General features: G+C 44.0%; 1 protein-coding gene across 1 annotated transcript in view; it reads left to right on the top strand.

Moving 5' to 3' along the window:
• The window catches only part of MYRIP (myosin VIIA and Rab interacting protein), a gene marked incomplete at both ends in the record, with an annotated part of 178,112 nt that overhangs the window by 27,796 nt on the left and 133,523 nt on the right, over positions 1-16,793 (top strand). The gene's annotated exons all lie outside the window — the stretch shown is intronic.

Here is a 16,793-nt window from a genome sequence, read left to right as displayed (position 1 = left end):
GGGCTGCTTGAGTGGCAGTTATTGCTGTGGGTATTGATGGGGATTTAGTCACTCAGGAGGAGATAACAAGTAACATGCACTGCTTCAGGAGGCCTGAAAGGCAAGGTCCAGAACCAGGGGTGCTGAAGCACTGTTTTGGTTCACAGTCACTATGTTGGGAGCAACTTGTTTGGTTACCTTGTGTCTTGAAATCCATCTTTCCAATTAAACTGGATGGGCATAAACTCTTAAAGGGAATTTATTGTTCTCCATCACCTCTCAGGAAGAAGACTGAACGCCTCTGTGAGATGGGCACTGTCATGCTGGCTGTGCAGAACTGCCAAGCAGACACAGAGTATACCCAGCTCCTTACTTTCCTACTGCACCATGTGCAACCTCTCCTCAGTATTTAGTTACAAACCTGCTTTAATCTAATAGAAGCCCTTATATCCTATTAAGGTGTCAGGAGATGAGTTATGCTTTTACATGCCTACCATAGATAAGATCCTGTTTAATGATCTCAGGGTGCAGATGGCCTGAGATGTGCTATGCGGAGATGCTTGTCTGGATATGAAGATGCTTTGACTGAGGCCCGAATGGATTCTAATGGTCCCCTTAAAGTAATAGCTTGATTAGAAAAGGCAGGCTTATTTCAGCTGATACTTTCAATTGAGTCATGGAACTTTTAGTGTCCTGGTTAGTTTTATTTGTTGTTTGCTTTCATTTTGCTGTATTTGGCTTTTCTTAGAGAGCAGGCTCAGTGAACAGTGAGGCTGTTTAAAACAGTGACTGCTGTAGCTTTTAATCGATGTTTAGTGTGGGGCCAGGATTTGAGTTGTTTGCAAAAGTGATCTGAACTGGGGCTTTCTCCTCCTGCTCCCACCATTGGTAAGCTTATTTCTTTTGGTAGTTACTGTATTCAGGATGTCAGGATTATGTGTGTGTCCTTGTGTTGCATGTCAGACAGCGTGGACTGGAGTGGATTCGCTTTTTACTGCAGTGATCCCAACCCATGGGGAAGTTGGTGAGTTTGTAATGTGTGAAGTGTGAGAAGAAGAAATCATAGAATCCCAGACTGGTTTGTGTTGGAAACGACCATAGGCAGGGACACCTTCCACTAGATCAGGTTGCTCCAAGCCCCCTCCAGCCTGGCCTTGAACACTGCCAGGGATGGGGCAGCCACAGCTTCTCTGGGCACCCTGTGCCAGCGCCTCAGCACCCTCACAGGGAAGAACTTCTGCCTTAGATCTAACCTGAACTTGCCCTGTTTCAGTCTGAACCCATCACCCCTTGTCCTATCGCTACAGTCCCTGATGAAGAGCCCCTCTCCAGCATCCTTGTAGCCCCCTTCAGACACTGGAAGCTGCTCTGAGATCTCCACGCAGCTTCTCTTCTCCAGGCTAAATGGCTGCTGCCTCGTACCATCAGACTTGTGCCAACGTCCAGTGCTCCCTGAGATGCATAACAAGTTTGAAGGAGTTGAAATTCCAATTAAATACCATCAGAATTCACCAACCAGATCTTGCCAAATTAGCTTCATCCTGAAATAAAGGATGATGAAGAGTAAACTTTTGTCCTTGTACTGACAGCATCTTTTCAAACTGAAATTTGAGCCAAGCATTAAGTGCACTTTGTTTGTTCTGCTTTAGAAAAAGGAGACAAAGTTGCTCTGTTATTTATATTTAATCAAAGATTTAAAGACGCCCATTGTGTCTATTTATAATTGCTGTGTTTAAATATAGTGCAAACTGATTGCTTCTTGTCTTTTCGAGTGCCACACAGTAACATCTGGGAGTTTATTTCTGTAGGAAAAAAAGAAACCCTAAAAATCAATGAAATCTATAAACTTAGAACACAAGTGGCTCTTAATAGAGGATGATGATGCTGACTGGCAGTTCACAGGACTACCAGTCTCTGTGGCAACTGGTTCATTTTAAGGTCCTTTCCAACCCAAACCAGTCTGGGATTCTCCAAGCAAATACTGGTGGCTTCTTTTGCAACTGCCAAATTCGTGTGTATTTCCAGTAAAGCAGCTCAGCTGATTCAGTTCTGATGGGTTGGGTTGTGTAGCTGCCAGTGCTGAATAGCCTTTCCATCACCCTGCTGACCCAGTTTGGTTGGCCCAGCAATTAATGCGTAATCTTCCTGTGGTGACAGTATTTGGTGATGCTCTCATAGCTTGGGATAGCAAATCATCCTTGACTGTTAGCAGGTGGTGTACCTTAGAGCAGTCTAAATTACCCATTAGCCATGGGTTAGTGGTGGCCTTGGCAGTGCTGGGGAATGGTTGCACTGGGTGAGCTTAGAGGGCTTTTCCAACCTATTTGATTCTGTGACTGATTTGATTAGTGCTAAAGCTAAAATCTTCAAAGAAGGTTTTAATGTTACCCTTTTTTGCCTCTGCTTGTATTTCAAAGCGTTATTTTGTTTGAGGCTTTCTTTTGTTTGGTTGGTGGGCTTTTGGACTTGCTGTTTAAAAACCATGGCATGGCATGGTTTCTAAACAGCATGGTTTTTAAATGAAACCATTCTATGCCATTCCATGCCCCACCCGCCAATGCAGCAGTCACAGTACCCTGGGACCAGGATAGAAGGGAGCCTCCTGTGTCCCCTGGCAGAGATGGCCCCGGGGGAGCCCAAGGACATCCAAGAGCAAGTCCCCTGGGAGCTGGTGAGTTACTTACAGGGGGCTGAGGCAGGAAGCCCAGCGGCTGGTCGAGGCTGCTGGAGGCTCTGGGCTGCAAGGCCAGCTCCTGGTGGGACCAACTTCTTAGCTGATGGGAGGGATAGCAGTCCTTTCCAGCTGGATAGCCATGACCGGACCATAGGAGTGCCTTTGTGAGGAGCACTGCAGAGCTCACCACCCTCTTCCCCCACAGAGCAAGGGGCAGCAGCCATAAGCAATGGGATGCAGAGATGTTTGCAGGGATCGCAGCTGCTGGTGCCCTGCCAGGTGTAGGAAGGATTCTTGCCCCCAAGGCTGGGGGCCTTGAGCCTGTCTTGGAAGCCCCTCAGTTGGCTTAAGGTTAAAGGAGAAGAGAGCTTGGGCATCTCCTGGGAGGAGTGCCCAGCCTGTGGACCATGGGTTAGTGGTGGCCTTGGCAGTGCTGGGGAACGGTTGGGCTGGATGAGCTTGAAGGGCTTTTCCAACCCGTTTGATTCCGTGACTCTGGTGCACCAGAACTGTTGTGGGTTTTTTCACAGGACGTTTCCCTGAAACTTGGGAAACACTTTTCCGCAGTGAGGGTGACCGAGCACTGGCACAGGTTGTCCAGGGAGGTGGTGGAGTCTCCATCCGTGGAGATAATCAAAAGCCATCTGGACAATGGGCAGTAAGCAGCCCTGCATGAGCAGGGGGATTCAAACAGATGAACTCCAGGGGTCCTTCCAAACCTCCACCGTGCTGTGACTCTGCGATATGTAAGTGCTGTTCTTGTCATAGTCTCTAAAGGTAGCAGGGTTTATTGCACAGTATGGTTAGAATAGTGAGTAATGATAGAGTGTAAGAGGAATTTGCAGCCCAGTCTGAAAACCCCGTTTTGAATTTGAGAGTCACTGTAGGACAAGCCAGGCAACAGTGAGAAGTAGCTATGTGGTCTTATACTGTAGATGAGTATAATGGAAAAGCACAAAATAAGAGGTAACAGCCTATTGTAGTGCTGTTGCATGTACTATGGTAATGTAAAGGACAGTAGCAAACAGATGTGTGCATACATGTGTCATATTCACTCATTCTGGGGATTTATTGGGCACACCGCCTCATTAAAATTAATTGCAAAAAAGAAAAGTTGTCAATCTCATGGCATTTGTCACTCTTTAAATAGGAAACTAGTGGCAAGTAATGAAGTTGCCAGTAATAAAGCAGTACAGTGGGTTAAAAAAAGTCTCACTTTAATTGGGTAGGATTGTATTTTGTGATAATCAGTAAAATATGAGCTGTGTTTGCTCGTTAATCTTTGCAGCTGAAAAAGGCAGGGCGCATACATCATCTGTATTACCCTACGGAGGGAGCAGCAGCTAGCACAAGGATAGCAGCAGCAGAGGAACAGTGACTGAAAGGGATGTTGCAGTGCATCAGACTTCATGGCAGTGACTTTACAGACCCCTTGCATTCTGTGGTTGGCTTTTGGCAGTTATATTTGTGCTCCTGTGTTTCAAGAACTAAGTAATTCTATTACACTGCTGACAGGATATGAAGCTCTTCACCTGGAGATCACCTGTTCAAATTCACATAGAACTGGCAATGACACAGTCGCTGCCCTCTGCTCAGCAGCCTGTCTTGCAGTGAGGTGTTGATCCTAGCTTCGAGCTCTGTGCATACATGAAAGGAGGTTGTAGTGAGGTGGGGTTGGTATCTGCTCCCAGGTAATGAGTGACAGGACAAGAGGAAACGGCCTCAAGCTGCACCAGGGCAGGTTTAGATGGAGCTGAGGAACAATTCCTTCCCCAGAGGGTGCTCAGGCATTGGAACAGGCTGCCCAGGGCAGGGCTGCAGTCACCGTCCCTGCAAGTGTTCACACACTGTGGAGACGAGGCCTCAGTGCCATGGGTTAGTGGTGGCCTTGGCAGTGCTGGGGAACGGTTGGACTGGATGAGCTTAGAAGGCTTTTCCAACCTGGTTCATTTTATGATTCTGTGTGGCTGTGTATGGGATGGGAGTGATCAAGCTTGCCAGAGGGTAAGAACTGAATGGGCATCTGGACACTTAATTATTCTCTGACTCCTACAGAGTAGGTTTACTTTGGCAGATACGTGGTCAGACAGCAGTCAGACCTCACTGCATTGCCTCTGAGCATTTTCTTTGCTTCATAAGTCCTTCAGAAGCTGAGATACAATACGAGCACAAGTTCAGAGATCTGTGCATGCTTCTTTAATGTAAAGTGTAAACAGGTGTATTAAATGAGATTTGTTTAGGGAGGTTTAATTTTTCATGTGGTTTACTTGAACAGAGCGGCTTCACTAATGTCAGCTGTAAAGCTGTCCTGCTTCTTCATCATAAATAATGTCCTATTCATTATTACTCATAACTTTAAACCCCAACCAGTTGTTTGGATGAGATGAACTGTTTTCTTTTTAAGTATTAATGAAGAGGTTTTTGCTTTTGCCAGGCTTTTCTTGGTAAATAACGAAGTAATGACTTCTACTTTGTGACTGAAATGTGTTCTTGTAAAGGCCTGTTACCCACTTTTTAGTCTGATAAAAACGTCAACTGGCATGATTCAGACCCATAGGGAAAATTCAGGGTTAAAACTGGCTCTTCGTGCTACAACTGAAATCTTCAAAGAAGGTTTTAATGTTACCCTTTTTTTTCCTCTTGCTTGTATTTCAAAGCTTTCTTTTGTTTGAGGCTTTCTTTCGTTTGGTTGGTGGGTTTTTTGTCTTGCTGTTTAAAAACCATGGCATGGCATGGTTTAAACAAAACCATTCTATGCCATTCCATGCCCCACCCGCCAACACAGCCGTCACAATACCCTGGGACCAGGATAGAAGGGAGCCTCCTGTGTCCCCTGGCAGAGATGGCCCCGGGGGAGCCCAAGGACATCCAAGAGCAAGTCCCCTGGGAGCTGGTGAGTTACTTACAGGGGGCTGAGGCAGGAAGCCCAGCGGCTGGTCGAGGCTGCTGGAGGCTCTGGGCTGCAAGGCCAGCTCCTGGTGGGACCAACTTCTTAGCTGATGGGAGGGATAGCAGTCCTTTCCAGCTGGATAGCCATGACCAGACCATAGGAATGCCTTCTTGTTGGGGCCAGGAAGGAATTCTCCCCCAGGGCGCTGGTTCTGGGGCTTTTTTACCTTCCTCTGTAGCATCGAGGAGGACCATTGTCAGGGCTCCTTTGGTCCATGTGGCTGGTTCCTCCCTCCTGCTCATGCACCACAGTTATGGGTATTCAGTGCCTTCTGCTCGTGCAAGGCTGGGAAGGAATGTCATCAGAGATTTCCTCACCATGTTCTGCTAGGGAAAGGAGGAGGTAGGAAGAAGAAAACATTAAACTAGACTAGTTGAATTGGAAGGGATATAAAAAGGCTACTTTAGGGTTGACCTAAAGTTAAAGCATGGTATTAAGGGCATTATCTAAAAAAATGCCTCTTAAGACATTGACAGGCATGTGGCATCAACCACCTCTCCAGGAAGCTGTGTCCAGGGTTTGACCACCCCCCTCAGTAAAGGAATGTTTCCTCCTGGCAAGTCCATCATGCCATCAGTACATTGGGAAATACCCCATAATACCACACGCCTTTTCTACTCTGGGAATTCAGAAGCTCTTCCCTGTGAGGGTGCTGAGGCGCTGGCACAGGGTGCCCAGAGAAGCTGTGGCTGCCCCATCCCTGGCAGTGTTCAAGGCCAGGTTGGACACGGGCTTGGAGCAACCTGGTCTGGTGGAAGGTGTCCCTGCCCGTGGCCAGGGGTTGGAACTGGATGAGCTTAAGGCCCTTTCCAACCCAAACCAGTCTGGGATTCTGTGGAAGAAAAGGCAAGTAGAAAGGTTCAGATGCAGAGCTTCTAGCACGTTTAGGGTTATGTGCTCTTCTCCTTTTTATTATCATGAGTAACACTGTGGTCATTTGGTCATTCCTTATGTTACCTGTACAAGGGTTCTCAAGTCTTCAGTTGGGAAGTCAATGAATTATTGCAGAAGCTGTGTCATCATTTGATAGATTTGGGGGTATTAATTCATGTTTTGGCTGCAGAATGCTTCCTACATCTCACTACTGGAAGAAGCTCCAGCTATCCCTCAGCTCTGTCTAGTTCCCCAGAATAGTGTCCTTTTACCCTGTTCCTCCACCCCAGGAGCTTTCAGCGGTAGTGGTGAATATGCTAACTCTGTAAGTCTACTGTATGTTAAAAATGCAATAAAATGTGGAAAATTGAATTTAAATAGCAGAACTAAATGACTGCCATTCTGAGTGATCCTCCCTCCCCCAGTTTAACTACCTCTTTGCCATCACAGTAGTCTTCAGAAGCAGAGGCATTGCTGCTGTTCTTGAGATCTCAACAAAGTCAAGAGAAGTGCTTTCATTTCCTTTTCCCAGTGACTGTTTTATTGCAGTGTTTTAGCACCTGCTTAGCAGGATTTCACTTTTTTTCCCTCTTGCTTTTGCTTTTTCCTCTTCTTTAAGCAGCATTTGCCAGTTGCCAGCACACTTTTGTATTGCAAATGTGAACACAGGTCACAGAAGAAATAGCATCTTTCTAACTCTCTTGAATTAATACAGATAGCAGTGTTTTTATTATTGTGCTGACTTAGAAGATTGCAGCCCTCATTTGGTTTAGATATGAGCCATGGAGACAGACAGAAAAGATTCTCATCCAACGTTTGGACTTCCAGCATAAAATAAAATGACTGTGGACACATTTGTAATATACAAAGTACTGAATGCAGGGATGTGCATGCTTTTCTGCTGATTTCATGCTTGGAACTGGAGAAGAGAGCTAAAGGCAAAAAATTAGGCAGAAAGTAAGAGCATGGAGGTTGGTTTTGCTTATGCCATCAGGCTTCCAAAACATTGAAAGCAATGATGAGGGGGTTAATTTATTAAGGAAAGGTCATGCTGCAATAATGGAGTTCAAGTGGAATAGTTTATACCACAGAGAAAGTCCTCATTGTGCACGAAAGCAATAGCTTCTAAATGGGTGTGCTTTAGACTCTGATATTTTCAAGAGAGAATTCAGCATTGCTCATTAGAGAACAGGGCAAGAGAGAAGGATTAGATAGCAGAGACTTCTTCTTGTGGTTTGCTGAGTTTGCTGGTTTGATTCATCAGAGCTGAGCCTAGGAAGTTCCCCACATGTGCCTCTTCCAGGGTAAGTCAGCTGCTGGGTCTCAGCTGAATCCTTTTAATTGAATATGATGGTTTCAGCTGTTGATACTTTTCTGGGAGGATTCATCCTCAAAGACCTGCTGCTCCACCACTGGCTTCATGCTGTGCTGGCACAGCTGATTGTCTCTGAGTCGCCAACCTTGGGTTTGTCCCTTACTGAATTTCTCAGGGGATTCTTTTCAGATGATTTATCAATATTCCTGATCATTCTGGGTTTCTTCTGGCTGCCTTTGGCATCTGGGAATAAGCGTATTCTTCCTTCAACTTCATTAAGACTGACTGAAACAGCTTGCAGTGTCACTTGATACGTCTTTCCATTTTGAGAGGTCCATTGACAGACAGCTTCTCTTTCTCTGTAGTTCTGCCAAGTAGCTCAGCATCTACATTAACGTGAAGACTCCAGCACACTTTAATTTGTCTTTATTTTTTAATGCTTTTATAAAGGACATCTAAACAGCTAGCTTGGGAGGTTTTCAGTGAGGAAAATGAGAAGCTGTTCTGAAGATCACTGAAAAGCTCCGAGTTGTTTCTTGCTGTAATAAAAGCTTGTAAAAACTGCTTTTTCTGGCAGATGCAGTTACTGTAAATTACATAAGGGAAGTTGATGAGGTTAGATTTTGCTGTAGGTTGATTGAACTTAAATAGGACATAGTGAAAGAGCAAAAGTGTTGCCACAGTTTCTATTTCTCTATTAGAGTGACTAATCTACGTCACCCCGTTCACTCAAATTGGCAAGATGCTGGATTGTTTAGTGAGGTTCTATGGGAGGCTCTATGAACTAAAGTAATTTCGCCCCCATATTCCTCACTCTAACAAAAACTCCTCAGTCCCTACATCAGCTTTATCCAGCCTGGTTTGAACCAAAAGTTTCACAGAAAAGCTGGAAAATCCTGTGACCAGAGCTGAATTGGAGCCTTCTCTATAAATTTCACTGAGTGAGCTTGGAGAAGTCAGTTGGTGCCACCCTTTGGAGGTATCTGAAGTCCTTACTTACGTTGATTTCCCGGAGTTAAATGTCTAAACACCTTTGAAGTGCCAAGTGGAGTTTGGCTTCTTGAAGTTCCTGCTCATGGCAGGAGGGTTGAAACTGGATGATCTTAAGGTCCTTTCCAGCCCAAACCATCCTGTCATTCTACGAAGTTGATGCAGGCAGTGATTGTTAGTGATCCCATCACCATGCTTAGCTAACTAAAATCTGACCCTACAAACCAGAATTAGCTTTCAAGTGTCTCTTCATCTTCACAGCACCTCTGAATGCATTAAAGAAGATGAGAGCCAAGATTATCTGGGCTATGTAGTCCTCTAACACCAAAGTCAGTAAGGAGAGAGATGGTAAATAACAGGCAGGTGCCAAGGTTTAGAGAGACTTGAGAGAGATGCTGTTTTTAAATGTACTATAGACTATGTTTAAATTGTGTCATCAAATTCGAGCCACTGATACCTTTTTATTTTGTACTTTTAATACCTCTTAAGGGATATCCAATATACTTGTATCTTCCCTTTATGTTTACTGAAGAGCAGATTTGCTCACAAAGGATGAAGTTTGTTCTTCCTATGGAGTTATTTGTGCCTTCTTTTTGGTTTTTCTTTTATTTTTCTTTCTTCTTTCAAACACTTTAGGGCCCTAATTTTTGGGTAGAGAAGGAACTATCTTGCTTCAATCTACTACTGCCCTTTGCAAAGCTTTTTCTGGGAGTGATAGTCAAGCTTGTGTAGTAGTAGATAACTTGTAATACAAGCATGGACAGCCTTTCTCCACTTTGGTTCCTTCATGATGTTGGTAACCAAAACCCACAAAATCCTTCCATCCTTTCACTATGGAGATGTGTTGACTGTTTCCTTCATCATGTAAAGAATGAAGGTGCTTGCCTTGTGTCCTTGCATAATTCATGACATTTGCATTTAGTTTGAACTTAGATGTCTTGGGAGGTCCTACAAAGGCAGCTTTCTTCTGAAGCCGCGTTTGTCTCCTGGTGTGGATTAGAGCTCTATGTCTGCCAGTATGAGACAGATTGAAGACCTGGATGATTTCTCTGTAGTCCCTTTAACTCAGGTTCAGAAAGTAAAGCTCTGTGTCTGATGAGTTTTCAGATGTTTGTTGATGGATCCAGTATAGTTTGTAACTTTACTGCAAGCCAGTAAGGCTGACTTTGCAGCAGGCAGTTTCCTCCTGTATCAGCTTACTCCTGGTTAATATGATGTCAGTTTGAGGTATCACCTTTATGACTAAGAAAACACAGCAGCGGTGAACATAGGTGATTTTATTTTTGCAGTGTCTGCTCAATACTATTTTAGTTAGTTATAATTTGGGAATAGCCAGCTTGTCTGCAAGCACAATTCTACTTGTCTTTATGATTTAATAGTTAATTCTATTGGGATCCTTACAGAATTATGAATTATGCAGCCACATCTGTGTGTAAATGACTCCTTACGACTGACACTTTAACGCTGATAGCCTCAGGAAATCAGGATTTTGTGTTTATTTGGAACTTTGCTTTTTGCTAAGCTCAGAAACCTGTTTCTGCCTTGTGCTGAGAGTGATAGGTGTTGTGCTGGGGGTTTAAGGAAGACAGTTGGAATTAATGTATATAGCCCTGGTGTGGAGATGCAGGGATGCTGGTTTTGAGTACCAAGAGTTGGCAGCATGCTATTTGTGCAGGGACTTGGCTCCTCTCTGTTCTAGCACCTGAGCCCCTGCCTGCATTATGTTTTCTTACTTTCTATTAAGGATTTATAATCTTCAATAAACACTAAGATTTTCCATCTATCTCCCTGCAGGATTTACTTAATCCTTGATCACTGTAGCATCTGGGTACTTGAATCTTTAGGCTGTGTAACCTTTTATGCAGCCCTGGGACTTTACGATAGGTAAATTTTGGGATACAGGTGGGACCTAGAGGCCAGAAGACAAGCAATGCCTTGTCAGATGTCCCAGAGGAGCTTGCCACAACACAGGTCACTATTTTTCAGCTATCATCATAATATGGGGAGAGATAAAAATGAGGAGAATGCATCTCCTGTTTGGGAGGTCCCTCAAACTGGAAATGCTGCAAAAGGAGATGGCCTCCAAGGCAACAGTGTTCGCTTTTGTCTTATTTCTTGTTTGCTTGTTTCTCCCCTGTGCATCCATCCACGTGTTGTTAGGGCTGTGCAGGCATGGAGCAAGCATGGGATCACCATGGGACGGCTTTATGTGTTCCTCCTCTCCTTCCCAAACTTTTTGAACTGCTTCTAAGATTCCTGTTACAGAAAGAGTAGCTGTTCTTTATTCTTGGGTACATAATGTACTTGGAGCTATCTAGCATTAATATACATTATTCAGGCTCTATACAATAGCAAGCAGCCAGCACATAGATAATCATAAGATCAAAGAGATTTGAAAAGAGCAGAAAATGAGCTGTTTCCTCGTTACATTTTGAAATAAGGCAGAAGTTGAAGTAAACTTTTACAGCCAGGGGATCCCAACTGCTCTGAGAGTGCTGGGCTTCAAAGTGCTTGCAGGGCTTGTGTTCTGCATGCCCTTTTCATTCCTAATGTGCCTTCGCTGGAGGCTATAATCTGTGTGAGAAGGGGACAGCGTGACCCAGAAACAAGGCAGCTGTGGCCTTGGGAAAGTTGGGAGAACATTGTGAGCTCTGCGACCAAGTAGGTGTGAGTCTTGGCAATTAATACTCCTCTTTGTTTTGCAGTGCTGTGCCCAACTAGGCAGAGCAGGTAGGACCAGTTACTAGCACAGTGAATGTTTCTTACTGTACATACATATACTGCCTAGTACAGCACATCCCTAGTTATGAAGGCCTCAGTGTCAGAGATAATGTGTGTTGTAAGCTGTGCAAAACACACTGGATGCTGAAAATCCTCAGGAAAAGCAGAATCAAACTATGTCAGCCCACCAGATTTCTTCATCAAGTAACAGAAATTGGATATCTCATTTGGTGAGATCATAGAATCATGGAATCCCAGACTGGTTTGGGTTGGAAAAGACCTTAAAGCTCATCTAGTTCCAACCCCCTGCCATGGGCAGGGACACCTCACACTAGACCAGATTGCTCCAAGCCCCTGTGTCCAACTCAGCCTTGAACACTGCCAGGGATGGGGCAGCCACAGCTTCTCTGGGCACCCGGTGCCAGCGCCTCAGCACCCTCACAGGGAAGAGCTTCTGCCTTAGATCTAGCCTGAACTTCCCCTGTTTCAGTCTGAACCCATCACCCCTTGTCCTATCACTACAGTCCCTGATGAAGAGTCCCTCTCCAGCATCCAAGATCCTAGCTGTTGGCTAGCTGGTAGGTAGCACTTGCTATACACCACTAGTAAGTTTGCATCAAGATGGCAGTGAGGGCTTACTCAAGCTCTTCTGTTTTCCTGGGCATGAGGCTGTGTGCTATGGAGTCTTGGTTAGATTGCTATTCTGTTACTGTCTCAGATATCTGAGTAGCAGCAATGCGCAACATGCCATGAAAGGGATGAAGTCTGATGGTACACTTTGAGAGGGTACCCAGCACAGTGTGCTTGGTCCAGAGTCCAGCAGGATGTCACCATCAGCATGAGAAAGGATGCTGAGCCTGGATGCTGTGGCAGCATTGGCCAAGGAGCTTGGCCAGGAGCATAGGGTTTTTGCTTGGGCCACCGTAGCAGTAGCTCTGGCAGGGCTGTGTGCTTAGGCTGCCTTAGTGCTCACTGAGCCTCTTGTTTGGGATTTAGACAGTTTAAGCTGTTAGCCTGCAACATCCCTTTTTGTAGGGGAGAAACTGTGCCATGGCTCTTGCTGAGGAAAACCAGCTCATGTCTGGCACCCTTACCCCTTAGCTCTAGTCAGATGAAACAGCGAACACACAAACACTACTTAAGCGGCTTTTACAACCCAGTATTCCATCACTCAAGCAGGCCAAGGCTCCAGGATGGTTGCTGGACAGTGGCAGATCTCTTGGGGAGCACAGAGCATCTTTGTATGTCAAAAGCAGAAGCTCTTGGTCAGTAGTCTCAGATTTTCTCCTCCTGCCTGCCCCAGGACCTGCTTGGCATTGGGAGATTGGAGGAGTCAGGAGCAGCTCTATCCCTGCTTCCTTCCTATCCCTGCTTCCTTGCCTTCCTTGCCTTGGACCAGTTCGGGGAGTTTTCATTTCTCTCTATGATAACTGCTCTTTCTTTTCTGATGAGTACCTTGTGTAAGTACTTGAAGGCAAGAATGGAGGTCAGCTTTGGTTTGTAGGTTGAGCTACAGCCTGCACTTGTATGTGTAGGGCTGTGAAAACATGGCAGAAACTGTAGTTCAGGATGAATCACAGCCTAGTTAAAATAAGTTCTATACTAGGCTCCCCATATTGAGAAGTCTTCAAAGGTAGCAGAATGTGCATTATTTAATACTATGAAATGAATATTGTATGGGATAGTAGGCAGTGTCAACCAGGCCTTTCTGGCCAGATGGGAGTGTGACACAGCTTTGGTGAATCCCAAAATCAACAATGAAAGTATATTGAAAATAAAAGTCAGTAAACTTCCATTTCCAAACTTTGGACTCGTGATTAGTGCTCCCGGAATGACAAAGGTTTTAGGTGGTTAACTGTGATGGAGAGGGGCAATGGGACAGCTAAACTGATGTTGTCAAGAATGTGCAACATTCTCTGTGGTTAAAGATTGCCATTCTGTTCTCTCAGGTAAAGATTTGAGCTGTGTTTTCTTCTTAATGGGCTTTTTGCCCATATTATTATTAATATAGTGATTAATAATTAATATAGTAATTAATAATAGTAATAATTCTACTAATAAAATTATTACTAATTTACTAATAAAATTATTTATTTATTATTTATTACTAATAAAATAATAATTATTATTACTATTATTCCCAACAGAATGGAATTGTAGTTAAACAGTATTAAACATTGCGTATTATGTAGCTAATAGACCAGCACTGTTGAATATACATAATTGTATTTCCATAGCTTGTTTTTTCCCTGAGATCAGGATGTTAATAACCTCTGAATAATCAAGTATTTTGGGATATTTCTGTTGGAGAAAGCAGAAGATTTGCTAATGGCAACTGGGGAAATCAAAGTGCAGTCCTAGAAAAGTCTTTGGCTTCCTTGTTTAAACTGATTGCATTCTTGTATTATCTAGACGTTACCTTGTCTCTGGTTTCCCCTCTCTGGGGTGGTCAGTACTGTTAGTAGATACTCTGGGAATATTCAAAGGGAGATCTCCCAAGCTGGGCAGGGGTTACATTAAGTTAGGAAAAAAAGATTAATCACACCCAGATATACAGACCTACTGCTATGGAAAAGTCCATATGACATCACTTAGAGTTGAACGTGGTCAATGGCACAGTGTCCAACTGGAGACCAGTAATGAGTGGTGTCCCTCGGGCATCAGTGTTGGGACCAATCATGTTCAACACCACATGGACAGTGGGAATGATGCTCGCTGAGCAAGTTTGCCAATGACACCAAGCTGTGTGGATTGGTTGGTACGCTGGAGGGAAGGGATGGGATCCAGAGAGACCTGGACAGGCTGGAGCACTGTGTGCAGTTCTGGTATCTTCAGCATAAGAAGGACATGGAGCTGTTGAAGCAAGCCCAGAGGAGGCCATGAGGATGCTCAGGGGCTGGAGCACCTCCCGTGTGGAGACAGGCTGAGAACATTGGGGCTGTTCAGCCTGGAGAAGAGAAGCTGCGTGGAGACCTCAGAGCAGCTTCCAGTGTCTGAAGGGGGCTACAGGGATGCTGGAGAGGGACTCTTCATCAGGGACTGTAGTGATAGGACAAGGGGTGATGGGTTCAAACTGAAACAGGGCAAGTTCAGGTTAGATCTAAGGAAGAAGTTCTTTACTTTGGTGACATGGTCTAGTGTGAGGTGTCCCTGTCCATGGCAGGGAGTTGTAACTGGATGATCTTAAGGTCTTTTCCAGCCCAAACTATTCTATGATCTTTGATGATTACATTCATTGCAAGTGTTGCATCCTCCCAGCCAGTTCTCTTTCCAAACATATTAAAAGAATGACAACATAGAGCCAAGTTTTCATTGCAAACTATGTTGTTTGCAAAACACAGAAAAGCTGAAAGGTAATCACAATCTAATCTGCATGGGAACATATTATTGAACACTGTGGAAACTCTCATATCGACTCCCACCCCCTTATGTTTTGTTATCAAGTCAGATAAATTTCTGCACTCCTGTATCTTCATATGTCACTTAAGATATTTTTTTGGACTCACTGAGTGTTTGATTATATAAATAATCAAATGATTTTAATGCTGCTTCAGATAAGCAATAGCTAAGGGTTTATTTCTATGAGAGATTTCTATTCCTTGCCCAGGTGCCGTTGATTCTTTACTAATTGTCATGGAAGTGATCAGCTCTGTGTTTGTCAGCCCCAGATAGCCAGAGAACACGGATTCGAGTGCATTGCTGTTAAAAGAGGATGCATTTAATAAATGTACATTGTCTTCAGGGGAAAAAAAATGATGCTTGTGAATGCTTGTGAGATGTTTAATGACAGAACACTGCAAAACTAGGCCTGGGAGATACAAGCCCTAAGGCTTATGTTAAAGAAAACCCATCATTTCTTGAAAATGCATTATTCTGTCTTGGTGGTGGTGTGGAGGCTATCCACAAACTGGTTGTTGGTGATAAAACGGAACTGCGTTTTTGGTGGAAGCAATTTGAAATGAAGGAAGTTTGAAGCTCAGCATAGTCCTTTGTGTAGTTGGAGAGGTTCTGTGGATTCCTGTATGACAGCAACAGCCATGTATTCGGAGTTCATGGAGCTGTATGTCTGTCTCATAATGATTAGATTGGTCACTTTAAGTCAGTGTCAGGTCATTCAACAAACTGCAAGTCCACGTTGCTCTTGCAACTCTTACAATCTCAAAAGCAACTTCGCATACTGCTGTATCTGGATATTGTGAGTGATTTCTGCACTTGTGAGTGATTAACGCTGGTTTAAAGACTGTGAAGCATATCTGCATGCTTACTAAGCGAGGGCATGCTGGGGGGGTTGTTGAGGTTTGATCTGTTGGTTGTATTTGGGTGGGTTTTGGTTAGGGGGTTTTATCTTGTGAAACCCTTACTGTGATTATTTAATATCTGTTGTATTTTCAGTGCAGCTTAGTGGGATATTTTAGGGGAGCCTAGATGTATATATCCTCGATCTATGTATTTTGGGGTTATGAAAAATAACATAGGGTTATTCTAAAGGAAAAATAACAACAAAAATCCCCACAAGAAGTTCCAGTCTCTGCTATTATTTAAGCAGTAATATTTTACCCCGTTTCTAAGACATAGTTTTTATTTTGTTGTATTAACATCAATTTTCCTTTCATCCAGTGGAAGAAAATGCAGTTAATTATAATTACTGTTCCATCTGCCTCTGTTAGCAGAGCAGTTAGTGTCCACAGGGTAGCAAGTGTCCTCTACATACAAAGTAGAGCTACATATATATGTGTGTGTATATATATATATATATAGAGAGAGAGAGAGAGTGTAGTCCTTTTCACTTTCTATCTTGGTCTTGGCTGCGATAGAGTTAATTCTCTTCCTAGCAGCTAGTCCAGTGCTGTGTTTGGGCTTTACCCTGAGAACAATGCTGATAACACATCCATGGTTTAGCTGTTGCTAAGTAAGGTTACTCCAATCAAGGACTTTTCAGTCTCATGCTCTGTCAGTGAGGAGGGGCATGGGAAGTCAGGAGGAAGCAGAGCCAGGACACCTGACCAAAGCTGGCCAAAGGGGTATTCCATAGCACAGCATGTCATGCCCAGTATAGAAACTGGGGGGAGTCACCCAGAAGGCCCAGGTTGCTGCTTGGGTTGGGCTGGGTGTCTGTCATAGAATCATAGAATGGTTTGGGTTGGAAAGGACTTTAAGATCATCCAGTTCCGACCCCCTACCATTTGCAATTGTATTGCGCATCACTGCTGTTTATTGGATTTTATTCCTCTCTCTTTTTGACATCTCCCTGTTCTTTACAGTTCTCATCATTATTATTATTACTATTAGCA

The sequence above is a fragment of the Psittacula echo genome (genome assembly GCF_963264785.1).
Source record: "Psittacula echo genome assembly, chromosome: 2".
Classification (NCBI taxonomy): domain Eukaryota; kingdom Metazoa; phylum Chordata; class Aves; order Psittaciformes; family Psittacidae; genus Psittacula; species Psittacula echo.
Note: the sequence above shows the minus strand (reverse complement) of the source record. Positions and strands in the feature narration are given on the sequence as shown.